We start from the raw sequence: 13,616 nt of genomic DNA, 5'->3' as shown, positions 1-13,616 counted from the left end.
TTGGTTTATTTACACATATGTACAAACTGAGCCTATTACGATCTGCCCGCAGACTGTCTCGCCAGAGTGGTGCATGCTCTAGTTATCTCTCACTTGGACTACTGCAATGCGCTCTATATGGGGCTATCTTTCAAGGTGACCCGGAAACTACAACTAATCCAGAATGCGGCAGCCAGACTGGTGACTGGGGGCGGCCGCCAAGACCATATAACACTGGTCTTGCAAGACCTACACTGGCTCCCAGTACGTTTCCGAGCACAATTCAAAATGTTGGTGCTGACCTTTAAAGCCCTAAACGGCCTCTGTCCAGTATACCTGAAGGAGCATCTCCACCCCCATCATTCTGCCCGGAAACTGAGGTCCAGTGTGGAGGGCCTTCTGGCGGTTCCCTTGCTGTGAGAAGTCAAGTTACAGGGAACCAGGCAGAGGGCCTTCTCAGTAGTGGCACCTGCCCTGTGGAACACCCTCCCCCAGATTTCAAAGAGAAAAACAACTACCAGAGTTTTAGAAGACATCTGAAGGCAGCACTGTTTAGAGAAGCTTTTAATGTTTAACAGACTATTGTATTTTAATATTTTGTTGGGAGCCACCCAGAGTGGCTGGGGAGGCCCAGCCAGATGGGCGGGGTATAAATAATAAATTATTATTATTAGCATCAACACCCCCAGGGGATCTTGTTTCTCCCATAGTCACAGCCTTGGATTCAAGTAGGAATTAGCCATGCCTTTTTCTTTTCATTTCCAGCCTACAGCTTCTTCCTCTAGGTCACATCACAGCAAACCCTCAACTCTCGCTTTTGTTCTTCTCACTTTCTCCAAGCTAGAGAAGGGGCCCCACCCATATGCCATCTGGCTCAGACAGCCCTTTCCTTGGCTTCCTTAATGGCGCATCACCTTCTTTCTGTTCTCCTGATGGCCCATCACCCCAAGCAACTTCCTCACCAGGAAACTGGCCTGGCTTATATGTTAACATTTGCTGAATCCAGGGGTTCAGTGTCTGGCACCCAGAAACTTGTAACCCAGTGGAGTCTGGCACCCAGAAACACATAACAATATATTCAGTGGAAAGTTGTTTCTATTAGAGGTAGTTTCTGCATTTCTTCTCTTGTTTTCCGTGAATGAACCACACACAGTCGTCTGTGAAAATCATCAGGATCTGAAGCCAAAAATCAAAGCATGCAGATTATATGGACAGGCAAACACTGAATTAAATTCCTTACACTGCAAAGATGTTTGTGTTGGTTTGGATAATTTCTTCACTGTCAATTAATGCTGTTAAGTGTATCACTCCCCAGACTGAAGTGCTTCCAGGAATATGGTGAAGGGCCATAAAGGACCACGAGGAATTCCCTTCTCTAATCTGCTGCAATTAGTCTGAAGTGGTCAAAGCTTTCTCTCTTTTTTTCCTTAGCATGCATGAAGTTGTCCATGGCTGTTAAGTTTTTCATTCCCCAAAGGTGCTATATGCTGCTGCTGCAGCAGAAATAGAATGTTGCAAGTTTAAAGAATGTAGAGCTATACAGATGCCCGCCCACACGCTGCTCTAACTGTCATCCGAAAGCAGGTTGGTTGTGATCAGCAGAGTGTGCTTTAAGGATCAACTTTTCTGTTTCACATTCTTTTATTGCAGGCTCCAGGACCATCTGGTTCAATACCTTCCACTGCAGTAAGCTTTTCTCAACGTAAAACAACCTCTTTACCTTGGAAACAGTGAGTGTGTTTTTCCTCACAGCGTCCTGTAGACAGTTGGTTGACTAAAGTGAGACCTGTCTGTTAACATGAGCATTCAATCAGTTCACTTGTCAGTTTGTTTATAATGTGATAACTTCACTGAAGGAGGAGGCAGCAGAATGACACCTGGAGCACATGTTCAAAACACAATTCTATGCTTCATGTTCAAAGGCCACCCTGATCCCACCCTGATCCACACACCAGTTAGAGAGAGAGAGAGAGAGAGATGAAAACACAACACAACAGACTTCTCCCTTCTGGCTATCAGGGTAAATGAAATGCACACAGGGTAAATGACGTGCACACAGGACATCTTCCAGTTCAGATACAAAAGTATGACCCTCCACCACCACACTTGCCAGTGCTTTTTTTAGGCCTGTCTCTTTGCCCCTTGCTCCCACCTGACCTCCTACAAAGGTCTAGATTAAGATCTGCTGCCCCTGTGGGTCCTGCTGCCTGAGGCGGTCGCCTCACATTGCCTCATGGGTGGGCCAGTTCTGCCTCCGAGAATGCGATAACGCCCCCCACCCCCACAAGAGCATCTCTTTTTCTTTGGCGATCACTCATAGCCAAGTAAGGTTGTCTTCCATGAACACAGTCTAAACAGTGAGTCTGTAAGTGACTGTGGAGGCCAATTCTGGATCCACACCTCCTTCCACAGTGGGGACATAGGTTTCTGGGCAGGAGTTGATCATGGTGAGGCTTTGTCAGGCGTGCCTTCCTCTTTGCACATTTCTCCCTTTCATCCTGAGTTTGAGCATCTTCAAAGTCCATGACACCTTTGGTAAAGGCTGTTCTCCAGTTGGAGAGCTCGCAGGCCAGTGTTTCCCAATTGTCGATGTTTATGCTATACTTTTAAAGATTCGCCTTGAGAGAGTCTTTAAACCTCTTTTGCTGACCCACCGTTTTTAAGTTGGGAATAGAGTACTTAATTCATTCTGGAGGTCCGTTCTTAACCTGAAACTGTTTTTAACCTGAAGCACCCCTTTAGCAAATGGGGCCTCCTGCTGCCGCCGCGCCACTGGAGAACAAATTCTGTTCTCATCCTGAAGCAAAGTTCTTAACCCAAGGTACTATTTCTGGGTTAGCGGAGTTTGTAACCTGAAGCGTATGTAACCTGAAGCGTATGTAACCCGAGATACCACTGTAGTTGCTTTGGAAGACAATAATCAGGCATCCACACAACACGACCAGTTCAACGAAGTTGATGTTGAAGAAACATTGCTTTGACACTGGCGATCTTTGCTTCTTCCACTACACTGGCATTAGTTTGCCTGTCTTCCCAAGTGGTATGTAAAATTTTTCGGAGAAACCGTTGATAGAATAAAGGAGCTGGAGATGATGCTTATAAGTGGTCCATGTTTCACAAGCATACAGTAAAATTGGTAGTACAATAGCTTTGTAAAGAAGCATTTGGGTTTTCCTGCGAATGTTTCTATCTCTTTGCCAGATCTGAAAGGCCTTCCTTTTCTTGCCAATAATGCGTTCAATCTCACTGTCCTTCCTATCAAACAAGAGCGTCTAATTCTTGTCGGTGCTCTAACCGTCCTAGGCAACGAGACGTCGCACTGACAAGTTGGGTGCTGCTTGGGTGCGTGCGTTTCGGGGAGGGTGTCGAGCGCACAGCTCTAACACTGTTCAGGTTCCATCATCGCCGGGGAGGCGTCGGCTATTGGGAGCATTACGGTAGCGCTCTCTCCGTGCCGGGCGAAGGCGGGGCTTCCGACGTGGCAGCCGCTCAATCGGAGCGCAGAACGCCGAGGGCCTCCGCCAAAGGGGCGGGGGAAGCGCAGCTCCGGCTGGAAACGCCAAGGCTGTTCTAGAAGCGCGGCGCGGGAAGCGGCGTGTTCCCGGGCGAGGCGCGGAAGGTGCGCCCCGCGGGCAGGGCAGGGTTGGCGCGCGCCTCGGGAGACCCCTTCCCCGCAGCCGCGGCGCCTTCAGTCGGCCGCTCCGTCGCCTCTGGCGCGCCCGGGGGCGCTTGTTCTCCGGCCGCTGTGCCCTCCCGCTGCCCCTTGCCCACCTCTGCTTCCCGCTGGGCTCTTCCTCGCCCTTGGCGCTCCTCACCTCTCCGCCTTCGCTCAGGGGGGCTCGCCCGCCCCCCGCCTCCTTCCGTGCCTCCCTCCCTCCCTCCCTCCCCGCCCGCTGCTGCAGCCTGGAGGCGACGGCGCACCTGCATGGCTCCCGCTTGACCTAGCATGGCTTCTCGCGGGCCCCCGCGACGGCGAGAGCCCAGGCCGCCGGCCGAGGAGGCGAGACGCGGGTGGAAAAGCGGCCGGGAATGACTTCATCTCTGGGACGAGCGGCGGCGGCGGCAGGGGAGGTTTTCGTGCCGTAATAAACTCCTTCCTAACTTGGTTTTCAGGCTCCCGAGGCAAGAAGTGCGACGGACGAAGCGGGCGCTGCCAACTTGTCGCCACAGCGGCTGCGGCAGGTAAATCCGCTCCCTGGTCTGTACCGCTAGCGGGGAGGGAGTTATTTGGAGCAGTGTGACTCCACACCCCCCCCGAAACCCCCCCGTAGGCGATTTCCTACCTGAGGAATGTCTGTGGGAAACTTTGAGCTCAGGTAAGTAGCAATAGCAGCGGCAGCAATGGGGGTTGCAATCTGTACAGCAAGAGAAAAGCTCTTGGCAGCATCCTTTGCATTTCCGAAGGGAAGGGAGTAATGTAAATACAGGGCGACCCTCAGGGGCTTACCTGGTGCATAGACTAGCTACCTATGGAGTTGGAAGGGGCCATGATGGTCATCTAGTCCAACCCTCTGCCATGCAGAAATCTCTTTGCTCGAAGTGGGGCTGGAACCCGCAACCTTGTGATTAAAAGTCTCATGCTCCTACTGACTGAGCTATCCCTGTTTTTTCCAATATACGCAAATGGTTGTGTGCATAAGCTGGGAAGGTGGACTTCTTACAACACACAAAAAAACCTGGAATGTCTCCTGTGGGGATTTCGAGAGGGGCAGTCCTCTTAGTCTTGTGGCACCTTAAAAAGCAGACTTCATCTGACACATGTATCCAGAGTTGTGTACATGCATGGTTTGGGGAGGGGGGTCGTGAACAGTAGGGTTTGAAGGAAAGGAAATGTGTTTTATTTTCAGAGAGGAGGAAGCGGGTATTGAGTGGCTCTGAAAAATAATGCAAACCGTCTTCTGACAGTGTCAGTGGTAGATGGATTGAAGCAGGAAAGCTCCATTCTGTTTGTTTGTTTGTTTGTTTGTTGGGGGGGTTGGTGTTGCCAGGGAGCCCCGGGAGAGGCAGGAGAGCTCCCACTTCCCAAAAGGATCTCTGAGTTCAAGAGGCAATGTGGAGTAGGAACCTCTTACACCTTTCCCTTGCAAAGCTGTTCTTTGACAGGAGAAAATATGAGAGGGGTCTTATGAAAAGTATGGCAGATTGATCATATGCTGCTCAGAAAAGGAGGAATTGAGGGTAGTGATTTCTTGGTGATAGTCCTTTCCATCTGCCAGTTTCTCTACCTGCATAGAGTGCTACGGATAGCCTGATGCTCATTACTCTCCCCCTCCCAATGACTTTGATTTGACCAACCTTAATCTGTATAACTTGCACTTTTAAGAGTGACATATAAAGTTTGCTGCATAACTGTTTGGAGTGGATCTTTGAACATTGCAGCACTTGTTGTTGTTGCTGTTGCTGTTATATTTATTTATACCCCACCTTCTTCCCTGACAGGGACTCAAGGCGGTTTACAGATAAAAATAAGACAACTAAAACTTTTTTGAAAAAACAATTATTTTAAAAAAAATATTAATCAATGTTCGAATTAAAACTATGCTTTGGAACTTCCCTGCTATATTGATTTAGACAGCCTGCTAAGAACTTATTTATTTCAGCAATAATTTAGTTATGTATACTTGTTTTTATTGATAAATCATGTATGCTGCGTGGAGACCTTTTGGTTAAGTGGTTGATACATTTTACAAAATAAAAAAAATAAAAAGCTTATCAGAGATTCAACAAGCATTTCTTCTTGCACTGTTAAAGCGACATTGAGTTGTGTTGTTTTCCTTCTTAGTTCTCAAGAGCTTTGGAGAAAAGGGATTTTTACATTAGGATTTTACACAAGTCCTCTGGTGGTAGACGAAAGGCATTTTCTGGATTTCTCCCATATAAGGTCACATAAGGCCACCCTCACACACCAAGCTCGTTACATAAGACTTTCCTAGTGTCTGGAAGTGGAGCAATGTGGATCATCTCATGGATCACCACTTTACCTCCAGGGTAGCCAACAAAGCTCTCCAGATGTTCAGCTCCCATCATACCCCAGAAACCATAGCCCAATAGGCAGGAACAATGGGAATTGTAGGCCTACAGCAGCTGACAAAACATTGGTTAACTGTGCTTTACATGAGATGGATGTCATGGGTACATGAAATAGTACTGGCAAATTGTGGTATTTTTGTGCCCAGGCTATGCAGATAAAAGCTGTGCACAGAAAATAGCATCAGGGAGGTTTGGAAAGTGACAAATCCACTGTGATACAGATGTTCACTTTTCCTAGCTCATTGCAAGGAAAACCTGCAAGCCTCTTTGACCAAAACCATGGTGGGATAAAGAGAATGGATCTGTGTAGCATGTATAAGAATATAAATATCATAGTTCCATCAAGGCTCTGAAATATTATTATTGGTAGTGTCTTCAGGATACTGAATGTTGGTACCACTTTCCTTTGATTAGGGTGCATGCAATCTTGCAGATGGTTTATAAGAGCATCCTTAAATTAGCATGAAAAAGTCCACACAAAGTTGAGACAAAATGCAACAATTATAACAGTAATTCACCATGGGCCCTAGTAGTTCCCAAAGGAAGTGGTGGCTGCTGCTTCTGATTCCAGCGGGATGCCTTTCTACACTACATGATCTCATTTAACCACAGTCTGTAATTCATGATTCATGAGTGCTGTGGTTTACGTTATCCAAGAAGCCAAATGAGATTGGGGACACTTTTCAGTCCCACTGATTTCAGTGTGAACGGTTAAGCAACTTCTCAGGAAGCAGAATTGGTCACCAGCCTCCTTCCACTGGTGGGACAATGTCCTGAAATTCAAGGTAATGGGTTTCTTTTACCGCACCTACCATAATGTCATTTTTCTTTCTTTGGTAGTTCATATTTGTATACTTGGTGGTATCCAACAAAGTTGTTTGCTGTTGGGAGATACATTAGCTGAGGTCGGGGTTGGGTTCTCTCTGTTACAGCATCTGCTCCATTGGGTGTACACCTAGGAGTAGCTGCGATATGTAGGACTGAGTTAGCCTTCAGCTAACTTGTTAGTGCACTTTTGACAATAAGGAGTTAATTCTTCACTCCAGACAGAGACAGTGCCTGACTCAGGGTCATCCCAGTGAGCTTTGTGGCCAAATAGGGATTTGAAGCCTGGTCTTTCAGGTCCTAGTCCAACAGTCTTTCTTATTATCCCACACTGGCTTTCATACAAGCTCCATTAGCACAAAGACTTCCGGCTGCACAATGGAATCGCTCCCGTGAGTCTCCCAAATACCCCCTGAACCTGTTCCGGATAGCGCCCCCCCCCCCAAATCCCCTGGAACAGATTCAGGGAGGGCACCAGGGAGACATGGAAAGAAGAGAGAAGAGAAGTTCCATTGTACAAACTGAAATCATTTCTGCTAATGTAACTACTTCATGGTGTTGGGTTATTTATAGTTTCAAACTATAAAGTTGAAGTTCTGCTTTAACTAAATATGAAAGTGAACTTGTTTTCCACTAGTAAACAAATATTCAGATTCAATATTTCTTCTTCCTCATTATTTTTCCACTCCCCCCTTCATTTCTTCCTCTTTTAAATTCTGATTCCTCATCACCTCTGTTTGTCTTTGTCCATTTGATATCTAAAGCGCGCACACACACACAAACCCAGTGGATATCTTTCCTACCTCCTTATTCCATTTGGTAGTGTAAGACATATATTTTTCCATGTTCCTTTTGATTTTAGGGACACAGAACAGGACTAGCTAAGAGCATTGCTTTGTGCCCTACCGCTGCTTAATATTAGACAGTTCGTGAAAGAGGATCCCTGGGTCCCTGCAATAGTCAGCCTGCAATTATGTAGAAATGTTGTGGAATTCTTAGAGCACAGAGCTGGCTTTATATGCAGTTGCCTCATCCATCAAAATTACATATAACTTCCTTGGCACAGTACAGATGACCTGGCTGCTGCTTGCGCCAGATGCATTAAATCTGCATGAGTGCCCTAGTGCTCCATGTTTAGTATGGAGTTTCTGGGGTAGAAAACATGCACACACCCCACATTCCTATCTTCTAACAGCTCCACGTACAGCGAAAGGGCATGTATTCTGCTTAACAGAATGAAAAGGAGCAGGACTTTTTCACTGTTTGGGTGGCAGTGGGAACTTCCACCATCTCCTCTCCCCCCGTCCCCCTTTTACTGATTTGGAAGAAAACAGAAATCCCATCCAAGTCATTGACGTATAGTGGTCTCTTACATCAGTGGACTCTCTCGTCTGTTTTGCAGCTATGTTAGGAAGAGATGAGTTGGTTGTGTGGAAGAATTGCCAATAATCTTCAGGAGGTAATTCTTCAAGCAGATTCTGTTAAACGAATTATAGGTAACCACAGCGGTTATTTGACCAGCAGGGAGCCATATCTTGACAAAAATGATACTAATGCGCAGTGTGCCTGTAGTGTTTTCCCCCTTAGGTGTTTTACATGCTACATTGCAGTCTGGTCCTATGTGTGTTCATTTGTAAAATAGGCCAGGAATGCTGCAGTATAGCCATAATATACGTAGATGGTAAATTGAAGGTACAAGATAGTGGCCTGTCTCAGACCACCCCTGAGTTCATAGCTAAGCAGAGCTCTGAATCAGAAATGGCCAGCACATAATCCTAACCACACAGTACTGTACTAGTTGTCTCTGTAATGGGTAAAGCTTAAGGGCAGTTTATGGAGCTGCATGATTTTTGTTTATTTACCTGTTCAACCTCTTTGATTTGTGCAGCTTGTGTGAGTGGGAAGAGTGTTTGCGTAAATGGGTACAGTTTTATACATCCATTTAAGCTTAATGATTCAATCAAGTCTATTGCTTTCCTGCTGCTTGGAAGTAGTGCCAGTTCAATGACTGAACGTAATCAACATGAGTCATGCATAAAGGACATTTCATATATTACTCTTTTGAGGTTTTCCATATGCTTAAAAGCCATTAATTTGTAGCCACAGAATGTAGAGTTATGCATTTCAGAGCCATAGCTAGAAATCATCACCAAGGATTAATGACTAACCCCTGCAGGTTTTATAATATTTAAAAAGAATATGAAGAAAATCTGATCACTCTTGTCCCTGCTAGAAAATGTAAACTCTTGCCAGTGTCAATAGGTTGAGACTTTAACAAAAATCTGGGCATTGGCAGAGTTTACATTCTCTAGCAAGGACTAGAGTGATAATGTGAGGGATATAATTTTATATATGTGTTAACATCTAATTTATTATTATCCCACATTTCCTCCAAGGAGCTCAAGGTGTCATCCAGGGTTCTCTTCATCTCCATGTTATCCTCACAACAACCCTGTGAGGTAGGTTAGGCTGAGAAACAGTGATAGGGCCAAGGTCACCCAGTGATCTTAGTGGCAGAGTGGGGATTTGAACCCAGCAATCCCAGGTCCTGGAGCCTGACACTCTCGCTGGCACTCCTCCTACCTATCTGTCCCTATATAGAGGCACTTACACATAAATATATGGGCTGTTATAGGGCCGGGATAGAGCAGTTGTTTCTGTGGAAGCAGACTTGCTTTCTGACCACTGAAAGCTGCTTGGTTTTGTGGACCTTAAACCTTGGTTTTGTGTTCCCATCACCTTAAGTTCTAGTAATTGGACCACGGACTCATTTTAGGTTTGATGCAATTGTCCCTTTGCAGTGGCACAGAGCCACATATGTCTAGGAATCTAGTCTAACTTGAGCATGTATAACCAAAAAGCACAGAACTACAATATTCAAACAATGCTGTCTCACTCAGGACTGACAGGGAATCAAGCAACAGAACAATGTAAGACGTAGGAGCCAACCAACAGACAGTAACTTTATAGGACTAGAAAGAATCTCATTAGTCCCTTTTCTGTCCTGATTGGCAGTTGCAGAGAATATTCTTGCCATCTGCAGCCGTGCAGGTACTGCAGCGCAGCAGATAACAGACTAGCATAGCAATTCCTACCTCTAGCAAGATGCTGCGGTACTGTAGTGAGTAAGATGTCTGAACCTCTTGCTGCCAGAGACTTTGGTTTAAGACATTGGTGTAGCACTCTTTAATGTGGCATGTGCTTATTACAGACTGCTGCTTGCTTCTACTTTGCCAAATGTGATTATGAAGGCCTAGTTCTCACAAGCATCAAACGAGGAAATAAGCTTGCTTCTAGATTGTACCATGTCAGGCTACAAGTCAGGGTCCTGTTACTGGATTCTTCTCCCTACGTAGAGAAAGTAGCTTTCCACAGAGAAGCACCGCTACAAAGCTGTCCCTCATTTAGTTTTCTGTGTGCAGGAAAGTTCTTTTTTTTTTAATCTCCATGTTCATCTTGAAGTTGTACAATCAAGAAACAGATTAAATCTCCTCATTTGATGTTTATAAAAACTAGGTCTATGGATAATGCTTGTAATGTTTACTCGTACTGAAAAGGAATGATATATATGGAAGGATATATACAAAGGAATGTTGCCCATGGACTGAAAAGAGCTCCCCACCTTGACCGTAGGGGAGAGGAAACATTTCATAATTAAATATAGTCGTTAAGTTAAATGTTTCTGATTACTTGAGCTATGGTCTACAACACACCTCATTCCATTGGGATTTGCTTCCAAGCATTTTGGAACTGGGATTTTGGAATGATTTTCAATTTGATCTTCTATATATATATATATATATATTTATTCCAAGACTGTTTTTAGATTCATCTGTCGGGATGTTACTTATTAACATTCTGGGCTTCAAACAGCAAAAGGCAGTTTTATGTCTGGTACTCTATAAGTCTTGGCTAGCGCCAGACCGGGAAGATAAAGCAGACAATTCAGAAAGCGTAGATCCATCCCTGTACTTTGCACTGGATTTAAGTGATCGTTTACATCTATATACAGGGTAAGAGAAGGTTCAAACAGTGGAATTTAAAAGTCCCAGAGTACTGTGGGCTTCGGCAAAAAATAAAAATAAAAAAATTGCTTTAGCTGTTAAGGAAATGCAGTGAAGCATGAAGGAGACTTTAGGAGCTAATCCAAATTCTGGGTATTTCTTAAGCTTACATAACACAAATCACAAGGTTACTAACGTTATTGGAATAAGGACCCTACTGATTTCTGTACTAAGAAACAGCATTTGAAGCACCACGTCTTCATATGCTGTTAGGGAGAAGGCAGAAAGCCACACCCCAAGGATTTGATTATTGTTTAGCATTTAGATGCTTTAATAATTTGCAGATGCACATTAAGCACTTGGCAAGGGAGGTGGTGATGCAGGCATGTGGAGTGGATGCATGCAAAGCTTTGAGGGGTGTAATAATGCTGAACTCTGAAGCAAGGAGCCAGCTGGAAGGCAGATATCTTTCAGGAAAACTCGGGGGGGGGCTTAGAATGAGGGCCCTTGTATTTGATGGGTGAGTGCAGTCCTCTGGAAATGCTAGTGCGCTCCTTAAGGGCTTTTAATCAAAGCACTATGTTGGACCAGAAAAGGCTAAGAGTAATACTGACCCCTGGGTTTCATATTGCTGGACACTCAGACAAATCTAGATTGTTCTGAAAACACGGAGCGGATTGGGAATGACTCCAGATTCTGGAAGCTCTGTCTTGTGATTTCTGTGCGATTGGAAGGCTGCAAATGAGAAATACGATTTTAAACATTTAGAAGTATGTTCTGGAGACAGTAATTACAGGGTGAAGAACTGATGGATACTTTCCAGGGCAGATACCACAATGTAAAAGGAATAACAAAACAGTTTCTCCTTGTGTAATGCTGACTATTTCCTCTGAAAGTGCCTTGGAACTGCATCACAATTAGAGATGTTAAGCCTCAGTATTAATGGGCAAAGTTAACTCTTCTCTGAGCAGGAGACATGCTGCTGCCTGCTGTATATTACACCAGTAAGAAAGGGCCTGTGATTTAAACCAAAAAAGCAGCAAGTTATTCAGGCTCATGGAACTAATTTCACAGTTCTTTAGATCCTGGCTGATATAGACAAGAGTTGTTGTTTTTATTTAGCTGGTTTTTCCCCTTCAGCTTACAGAATATAATATTCTCACGCAATGATCATTTTGTCAATGTCACACCCTCACAATTTGCAATGTGTTTGGCATTTAAATGTTGTTACCTTGGCCTCCTTGCTTCGATATTTTTTGTTTTCAGTCCTGTGCACACTTAAATGAGAGTAAGTCTGATTGAACACAGTGGGACTTACTTCTGTGTAAACATACATAGGCTCAGGCGCCAAGACACTGAACTGTAGCCACGCTGTCTTAACAGAAAGGAGGCACATGTTTGGCATTTAATTGGCTTTGGCTTGTTAAAAAAGCAAAACCCCTTGGTTTATCCCTCCCCCCACCAACAATTTAATGAAGAGTGCTGTGGGTTTCTCCTCACTGCTTCCATACGTGAAATCAAACAGGCCCAGAGGAAGGCCTGTCCTGAATCTAACCTCAAATTGTTGTTTATGTAAGAGACATGTCTTCATGGATTCAGCACAGGGTCACACCCCTGAAGCAAATACTAAGTGTCATATAGGGCAAGCACTTATCTAAATTAAGATTGGTTAAACTGTGTCATACAGCTCAAATTTAGATACACTGAGAAGCAATGCTGTATATAGATCTCCTGCTTCCCAGTATAAGTATCAGCTTTATTAAAGCAGAGGATCATTCTCACCTGCGAGTGCTTGGTTCTCTAAAACAGAAGAAAGTGAACCTAAAGGGCTCAAATTATGGAGGGAAAGATGTGACGCTCTTAAAAAAAATCCACTTTGTCCCACCCCCATATTTTTACCCATTTATGTCCCTCTCTAGATTTCTGAAATGAAGTAGCTAAGGGGGCAGATTCCCTTGGATGTAAGGGCGATCTGGCTGCGACATCTGTCACCCCATTGATCGCCAGGGTTGATTTGGTTGATCTGGCTGGCTGGGCGGGTGTCCCCTCCCTCGCTCACTGCTCCATGTGCATCCCTCCCGAAGCTGCACGCTCGGTGGAAGAGGACGACCGTCCCAGATAGAAGGAGTGTACTGTTCTTCGGTTAAGGGTATACGATAGCTGCCCTCCCCTGCTAGAACCTCCAAACAAGCTCAGATATGTAGGGATTCCTAACCACAAGGTTGTTCATGTAGACATGGGACGGAAGGTGAAAATGAACGATTACTTTCAGATAACTAAGGGTCAGATTTTGCAGGCTTATGTTGGCATCTGTCTGTCTTGGAGACAATGGAGAGGTGTGCCTTTGGGGGTGAGCTCAAGCTTTTGGAAGGTTGCAGCGCTTGCTGTGGTCATACAGACTGATGTGGGAGAGACATGCAGCTGGGGTAGATGAAGGCGTCTTGGTTTTGCAGCTACAGGTGCATTTCAGCAACAACTACAATAGCTAAAGAAAGTGACTGATCACAGCAGCATCAGGGAGGTATACCTTATGGTGTATAGTAACGATGTTGTCACAGTCACTAACAGCACTATGTAGAAATTGGGGTAGGTGTTCAAACCTTTTGGACATGGGTTTCACAGTCCAAGTTTAACAATAGACAGAGTGTTTATTTGAGGAACATTGCAAAAACAGATTTGTAGTAAGCCCTCCCTCAACTGACAGAATTCCCATCCTCCCTCACCTGTCATCCCATGCTGCTGTCAAAACCCCCTCCTATTTCACACCCTCAGCATTTC

At 45.0% G+C, this 13,616-nt stretch overlaps 1 protein-coding gene across 8 annotated transcripts in view; it reads left to right on the top strand.

Annotated features, from left to right (window-relative positions):
* Positions 1–1,521: 1,521 nt before the first annotated feature.
* Positions 1,522–13,616, top strand: part of P4HA2 (prolyl 4-hydroxylase subunit alpha 2) — a 45,686-nt gene continuing 33,591 nt past the window's right edge. For 2 of the 8 annotated variants that reach the window (XM_083600149.1, XM_083600143.1), the window contains exons 1-2: positions 1,522–1,563; positions 4,093–4,161. The gene's annotated coding sequence lies outside the window, so the exon portion shown is untranslated. Of the gene's footprint in view, positions 1,564–1,586; positions 1,666–3,482; positions 3,599–3,876; positions 4,162–13,616 lie in introns of those variants that run through there. The other 6 variants (XM_083600145.1, XM_083600151.1, XM_083600141.1 and 3 more) reach the window with 6 other exon arrangements.

Source organism: Podarcis filfolensis (genome assembly GCF_964270895.1).
Source record: "Podarcis filfolensis genome assembly, chromosome: 2".
NCBI classification, from domain to species: Eukaryota; Metazoa; Chordata; class Lepidosauria; order Squamata; family Lacertidae; genus Podarcis; species Podarcis filfolensis.
This window is presented reverse-complemented; position numbering and strand designations above follow the sequence as displayed.